The sequence below is a fragment of the Hippocampus comes genome, unplaced genomic scaffold (genome assembly GCF_001891065.2).
Source record: "Hippocampus comes isolate QL1 unplaced genomic scaffold, H_comes_QL1_v1.1 scaffold174, whole genome shotgun sequence".
NCBI lineage: Eukaryota > Metazoa > Chordata > Actinopteri > Syngnathiformes > Syngnathidae > Hippocampus > Hippocampus comes.
In genome coordinates this window covers 1,698,414-1,706,319 of record NW_017805983.1, presented here as the reverse complement: position 1 = coordinate 1,706,319, position 7,906 = coordinate 1,698,414, and the positions used below count along the sequence as shown (strand labels likewise).

Genomic DNA, 7,906 nt, shown 5'->3' with positions numbered 1-7,906 from the left:
AGGCCACCAGCAGGTGACCACCTCCATGTTGGGCGAGCGGCATTTGTAGATGTGAGGTCTGGTTGTCACGGCAACCTCACCTGCACGGGGTGGGGGTGGGGGGGGGGGCGTCCTATGGTTAGATAAATGCAATCCAGAGTCTCCAGGACATACGAACGCACGTGTTAACATTCTTATTCATTCAGCCGGACTTGAAGGGAGTAAACCATTTCAAAGTTAGCTTTGACAGTGCACGTGTTGAATTACCGCATAGCTGTCACGCGTCATCAAACACACAAGCGCCGACAGTCAGCCCACCAAGTAAAAGGTGGGGGTGGGGGGGGGGGGCGTCCTATGGTTAGATAAATGCAATCCAGAGTCTCCAGGACATACGAACGCACGTGTTAACATTCTTATTCATTCAGCCGGACTTGAAGGGAGTAAACCATTTCAAAGTTAGCTTTGACAGTGCACGTGTTGAATTACCGCATAGCTGTCACGCGTCATCAAACACACAAGCGCCGACAGTCAGCCCACCAAGTAAAATTGATTGCCATCTGCAGGCGGTGGGAACAAGGCGGCCGATACGAATTAATAAGCATCAGAGAGTCAAACAGGCAGAAGTGAAACATTATTTTTGATCACCTGGCCTCCGTTCCGTCTCGCATAAACATCAGTGTGGCCTTGATGTTCGCTTTCGGGAGAAGATTGAAGGATATAAAAGTCTGTCATTATTGTACACGGAAAGCTTTATAAGTCTTAGAATATTCATCGTTAACAAGATGGAAGGTGGGCTATCGAGAATTTATGTAGTCAAGAGTCCTGTAAACTTTATAGCGTTCATTTCTGGGGTTTTCCCCTCCATTCATGTTGGTCAGTTAAAATGCATTTATTAATTTATTTAGTATTTATTTTTCCAATTTAAAAAATGGTTAATTGATTGGTTAAAAACGGAATAAAAACTGTATCCATAAAATGTTTTACTCTGCTGTCTGCAGCCAGGTTGGCATTGGAAATGAGAATCTGTTCCCCATTGCCTGACCTGGATGAATAAAGGTTAAATAAATACATACAGAAATGTCAAAGAAACAAGTTTATATGTTGTATATGTTCAAAAATATATCAGTGTTAAGATATGGTTTTATTGTCACTGTCACTTTTATTAACACAATGTGAATTTTTCAATTCAGCGTTTTTACTAAACTCAAAAAACATATCCGAAACTACGACACCTACATCTAACAATTATTTTAATTAAATAGTTTTTCATGATTTTTTTGGAGTGGGGGCGGGGGGTGATTAACCGATGAATTGGACTGAAAAAAAATCCCATGCCTTTATTCAAAAACAGGACATTATTTCAAATTGACAGTGCAGAAAATGCCCAAACATAAATTGATTTTGCTGACTGGTTTTGTCTGTCACATCCATACGTTCTGTCAAAAAAGGCAAAAATGTTGTTTGCAATGTTGGAGTCAACACAAAGATACAACACAAAGACAATCAGTCTGCTTTCACAATTTGTTCAACAAGGTCTCTCAACGGTTAATTATCAAAACAGTTGGAGATTAATTTGATTGTCAGTTAATAGCTGCACCTCTAGAAAATACAAAAAAACCCCTTTTGAAAACCTTTAAATTGAATTCATGTTTGTTTCTCAATAGTAACATTATGCATGTTTGAAGATGATTGCTGAAAACATGCAAAAACAGAACTGCGTTGAAATGAATTGTGGAGATATGATGTTAAACTGTTTTTCTTCACCATTCCCCCCCCGCTCTCTTGTATTTACCTAAATCTTCGTGGCTCAACCATGTAGGCTGTAGAAAGTTGCTTGACAAAATTGCTTCCATTTTTCGGCTAAGTGCCATTTTGGCCATTCAGAGACAAAAAGGCTTGATTTTTTACACCATTTAATACACTTAGCATTTTTTTTAAATCATCCAAATCAGAGTAATAGTAGTTTTTGATTTTTTTTTTTATTATAATTCATTTTTATTTCGTCTGGACTTCTGTTTTTTAAAATTCAGTTAATTTTCATTCGTTTGTTTTTTAGAGCAGGTTTGTTAGTTTTTATTTTTTTTAATACCTCATTTTATTTTGTTTCAATTAGTTTTAATATTAGTTTTTGATGTTTGTTTGTTTCAAATATATGGAGAATTAGTCGAGTGCAAAATAATAAAAAAATAAATAAACAGGTCACTTAGTATGGTGTAATAAAGTAACCTACAATTCTCAAAAGACCGTTTGACACTCCAACTTGAATCTCAAAATAAATACATTTAAAATGAACCCCAACAACTCATGTATAAAACAAATCGACAAAACTTTTACTGAGCAGTGACTCTCACTTGCAAGGCATATCGACGGAGGAAAGAACGTAAGCAGCCACCTCTCAGAACCGCCTTTGTATTTGTCTCCTCCATGAGCAAGGAAGCAGCCCGCTAACTTCCAAGCAAACAGAGGCAACGCCGTGCTGGGACTCACCTGCCGCTTGTCTGTTTCCAGCTTGGCTGTCCAGTTGTTGGATTGTGTTGCCGCCCACTGAGGCGACAAGCAAGCAGAGCAACAGTCTCAGCATCCCGCAATCGTGGCACAATCTGTCAACACAAACAACAGGGACTGCTGGGAACTCTGTGGGAAAGCCGGCCGACAGCAACGGGAGCGTTTCCCAGTCATGAGACATATCACAAGGATGAACATCCCCCTGCTGACCCCTTCCTCCCTTCTTTTTGCGTTGCCAATGTTAAATCACTGTGACAGACCCAAGTCAAGAAACCCTTTCGAATCAACAAGCGTACATACTGTAAAAGCAGCAGTGGTTGTTCAAGGATTACTTCTCGGAGCTTCTCTTTGATTCTTTGAAAGTCACGCCCTATTATGTTACGTACATGTGGACTGAGCACTCCCTTTTTTTTTTTTTTATCATATCGCAGGAAGATAGTCTTGTCCAACTTGTGCATCCTCCGATTAATCAAACAACTACACCCCCACAGACACTCACTCACATAAAAAAAAAACACAACTTGTACTTTTCTGTCTAAAAATGCATTTTAAATTGGAAAAACATTTCAACATGAATTCCCCTGTAAAAGAACAAACAAAAAAAAAACACAAGTTGTATTAATTTCACTAGAAGAACAATTTACGTTGTAATAAAACATAAATTATTGCCATTCCTGGACACAACGTTAGTAAGCATAACAAAGCAGACATGTACTGGTAGTTTGCTACAAAACCATTTCCTGATTTGTTTTTCCTGATATCATCAACTTTGGCAGCCAACACAAGGAACAACAAGTCCTGTTAACTTTTATTGCCTTGTTGTGAAAGACAATTTTCCCATAACCAAAACCCAAAATAGTTGAATTATCTCACAATGTTATGAGGTTTATCTAATCGAGCATGCAGCATCCTTTATGGACGTCTTATAGGGGTTGCATGACTTCAGAAGTGGACACGAATATGATCAAACGTCCAAGCCATGTCAACTGGTCACTTACAGTATATTGTCGCTATTTTTTCAGTGCAGTCCTATAATGTGAAACAAACACAAAAACAACCCCCCAAAAATTGCAGGAGGATCTAATGCTTTGCAATAATATTCACTGACAACAGACAGTTCACACACCAAATTTATCTACGCAGAACATACACCTTTGAACACAAGATGAAGGCACACCTAATGTTGGGTGCTCGTATTTCCAGCCTGAGGCAAAAAAATTATCTGGCTGTGTCCGAATGTGCATGCTATTCCCTATTTAATGCACATTTAATGCACTATTACAGAGTTACGCCATATTGTAGGAGTGTCCGAATGTCCAGGGAGGATAAACAGAGGGTACTCAAAATTGCCCACAACACACCAGGTTCATATAGACCACAATGCATTGTGAGTAAGGAAACAAAATGGCACAAGTGAGATTCTGGGAATCTCAAAGGGTATTGTAACTACACACCACGGAAATCATTAATTATTTTTATTTCATTAAAAGATACGGCGGTCACATGATATGCAACGAGGAGAAAGTAGGGATTGTGAGCTCGGGGTCTGATTCGCCAAACAGAATGAAGGAACCACTATTAGAGGGCAACATATCGTGCGCAACTATAAAGTGAATGAGGGCTTGGGTAATAAGGGTGGACATTCGGATGCAGCCAATGTGTCACTGCAAAAGGCCAGGAAAGGCTTGCAGAACTTTCTCATTCTGGGTCTGGCTTTGGCTGGCATGCCTGGCTCTCCCTCACTGCACATTCAGAGTTAGAGGGACAAGTGAAATTAATTAAGGTGCCATCCTCATTTCATTCGGCATACTCATCAGTTGCTGCCATAACGACATCAACAACACGTCAACTGGTCTAAACGTCATTGTGGCGTAGCCAAATGCGACAGTCAGCTCGACTGCAGTGCTCTTTACGCTTGTCATGATGACGCATGGTTCATATCCTCATGATGGTCCTGATTATTTACGATGCTACACATACTGACAGTTTAATCTATTCTGTAGATACGCCCCGTAAAGCGTCGCATGCTATGCAAGCCATGCAGTCACGGTGGACAGAAACAGAAGGACACGCTCATCCACATGTTTGGTGTCAGGCGCTAGAGCACAGGGGTAAAACTCTCGACCAGCCGTTACATCCAGCCTGACACATCATTTTATGAGGCTCACTAAAGGCAAATATCAATCAATCAAACTTAAATTGTAGAGAACTTTTCATACATGACCATTTCACTCAAAGTGCTTTGCATTTGTTAAAAGTGCTCAGACAACGGGTAAGCTGCGATTGGTGGTTACCTGAGCAACTGTGAGGTCAGTTTCAGCCGACAGAAAGTGGCAAAATATGAGTCAGAATGCCGTGTTTAGACTAGTGGAGGCGCATGGATCATATCGTCAAGAATATGTTTGGGTTGACTTCTTTTTTATGGATGATCCTTGTCATTTGGTTAAAAAGTCCCTCTGTCCCTGGGCCTCATGGGTGTTTTCACTTCATGTTTCAGACAAAATTTTGTGCGAGAATTGCAAATTATTTTCACTTTTATCAACATCGAGCGATTGCCAGTGGGACCAAGGACCTTTTTTTAAAAGAAATGGCAACATTTTCCTTGACTGTAGATTTTAAATGCCGTCAATTTGTTACCTAATAATATGATAAGGCAATTATAAATGCCTGTGGTTTAATATTCACAGTCAGACAAAACAGGACTCCAAAATGAGTTTGACAGCTTTACTGTAGTCTCCAGTGTACTTGAGGTGTCAAAAGTTCATCCAGCATGTTGATATTGCCTTGTTACTAATTGACAACTCCTACAAGTGTGCTCGCGGCACTGTATGACATCACAGGCCATAAACTGACCTGCAGGGTCAAAGTATACCCATCCTTATGTTTTGCTCAATTTCCCCGTTATCTAACAATTATTCAGTTTGCTACTTAAAGTTCAACATCCAAATGCGCTCGTCAAAGAGCCTTTGTGTCCATAATAATCAAATTAAGAATTTCCATGTTCAACTGGCTGGAACGGTAATGTTCCAGCAGCGCATTTGGAAATGCCTTGACTATTGTTGACCTCTCGCTGTTTCCACTGGCAACTCATGTCACACGCTGTGTCACACAAAGGTAACGCTTGAAAAGCGATTCATTTCAATTAGCACTGGCGCCTGTTGAAAAAGCAGCAGCTGTCCCAAATAAAAAGGCAGAGAACACTGCCTGAGACTGGAAGTCGCAGATACCAAATATCATCAGCTGACGATTTGGGAGAAGATGGGAATCCTTGTAATGAGGCGGTCGGGAGACAGTCTGTATTGAGTCCACGGACAAAGCATTCCAGAGCAGAAATACTTGCGCACGGTCTTTAATCGATAGCAAATTGACTAATGTGTAAAAGGACATGAATGTCATCTGCAGACAAAGGTCTTCTGCATCAACAGGCCTGAGGCTCATTAGCGCAACTTTAGTTGGATGTCACAAGATGAAATCAGGATCACGTTGTACATACAAATATAGAAAGTGCAATCCAGCTGTGCGCGCACAAGCCTGTGCGTGTGTGCGCGCGCGCGCGTGTGTCCGCCTTGATGTGAAATCCAAATCATGCGGATGTTTTTCCTGTGAAGGAACTGCACCCCCGCTGGGTGGATTCTACTTTAGACTGATTTTCTGGTATTGTAGGAGTTGCTAGCTGAAATAAAGATGAAAAGAAATTTCGGGAAGTTCATCCCACTTCGACAAACCCACTACTAAACTACAACACGTTTTGTTTTCAGAACCAGCACTGTCCTGCTTGCTTGGACCAAACATCTCATCTTTGAAAGTATGACCACCGTGCTGATCACATGACAAAGGCTCATCATTCTTCCTTCCAGGCTGAAACATTGAAGCAACACATATTAGTGTAATGGATGCGTTGAAATGACAATGACACTTTGGTCTTTAATAAATAACTTTCATGAACTAAGTGTCCCAAATATAACTTGAAATGGCACTTAGGGACACAATGGCTCACTTTGTGGGTGTTTTAGATGGAAGCTCCACAGAGCCAGTGCTGCTAAAAGAAGGTTCAGAACAGTTTATGCATGAACAGAGACCTGTGCCATATACAGTCAGCTTGCAATGTGTGGAGAAGCTTCATGTAGCTCATTACGCAGCACATTTCAGAAAATGTCATCCAGCTGTGCTCTTTATTCCGCAAGTCGCCTTTGTGATATGGGCAGCGAGGACGCTGGGAATCGCAGAGAAGACATCGAGAAGCGCTTACCGGAGAAAGAAGAAGTCACTTGATCTGGGCCACTCAGAGGAGAAACCTCAGAGAAGACACCAAGAATCTCGGAGATGAAACTAGAAACCAGTGAGAAGATTTACTCAAAAGCAGACTATGGACTTTTAAAGAAGCCACTCTGAGTTGATGACCTACAAACAAAATGCACTTACTAGGCAATGACTCGATAATTGACAGGGATGGCTTTGAATTATCATTAATGACAACAAGGAAGGGCGGGGGGCTCCAAAGTTACATCACCTTTCCAACAATTACAGCCGACCAATTGTTATTAAATGTGGCAATGGTTCGTCTGTTAAATAACTGATTTGGTGACGTTTATGAAGTCAACTGGTAAAGCAGGTGAAGGACGCCAATCAAGTGGACCCACCTTGCCTGTAGAACAATTGCAGAAGCGCCCGTTGCCTCTTTGCAGGTACAAATTCCTCAAGTCCGTTCCCCCGTTGATGCAGCGGCAGAGCGGCTGTTTGGCTCAACTCAACTCTCAGAGGAGCTCAGCCCGCGCGCGCGCGCGCCTCACTAACTACGCTTGGTGTGCGCGTGCTCGCGTGGGCGTGTTCAGTGCGCCGGCGTTTGATGCATTGGACGCGTCTTAATAGTCTCCCATCAAAACGGAACCATGATGTCCACGTGATTCTCCCGCCTTCCACAATCACCAAATGAAGATTCCAAGTAGTAATTTTCCCCCCTCTTATTTTTCACAGCACCAAATTCTGCCAATTTAACAGAGTTGTGTTGACTTTTCAAATCGCTGTGAATGACTCATCAGTCAAAGAGGACATACTTGCGGATAGAATGAATGATGAAATGAATATTACAAAGGTAACACTTGAAATCCATTTTCTGTACTCCCTTTCGAGGGTCTCCCTGGGAGTTGTGCATAGTGAATCCATGAATCCCTGTTACCGCCACCCAGTCAGCAAAGGCATCTGGCCCGGCTTCGGCATGAAGCCGGCACAGCTGGCCTGGTGTCGGCAATGGCATAACGCATGTGGGCCGAACACGGCCCAGGCGTGGCAAAGGAGGCACTGGCTTGACTCTGGCAAACCAGATGAGGGCCGGTTGTGGCGTGAAGTATTTGGGCCAGAAATGTATTTCCAACTCCGGCCCGAATATGGCCAGCCAGTATTGAGCCACTCCTAAATGCAGGTT

General features: G+C 42.0%; 1 long non-coding RNA gene across 2 annotated transcripts; it reads right to left on the bottom strand.

Moving 5' to 3' along the window:
* Positions 1-5,817: 5,817 nt before the first annotated feature.
* Positions 5,818-7,396, bottom strand: LOC109528708 (uncharacterized). 2 transcript variants are annotated; one of them, XR_002170717.1, is made up of 3 exons: positions 7,125-7,396; positions 6,734-6,813; positions 5,818-6,523 (listed from the first exon to the last, which is right to left on the bottom strand). It is a non-coding gene; the product is annotated as an uncharacterized LOC109528708 (long non-coding RNA). The 2 variants fall into 2 exon arrangements; XR_002170718.1 differs by having other exon boundaries at positions 5,818-6,520.
* Between the last annotated feature and the right edge of the window lie 510 nt (positions 7,397-7,906).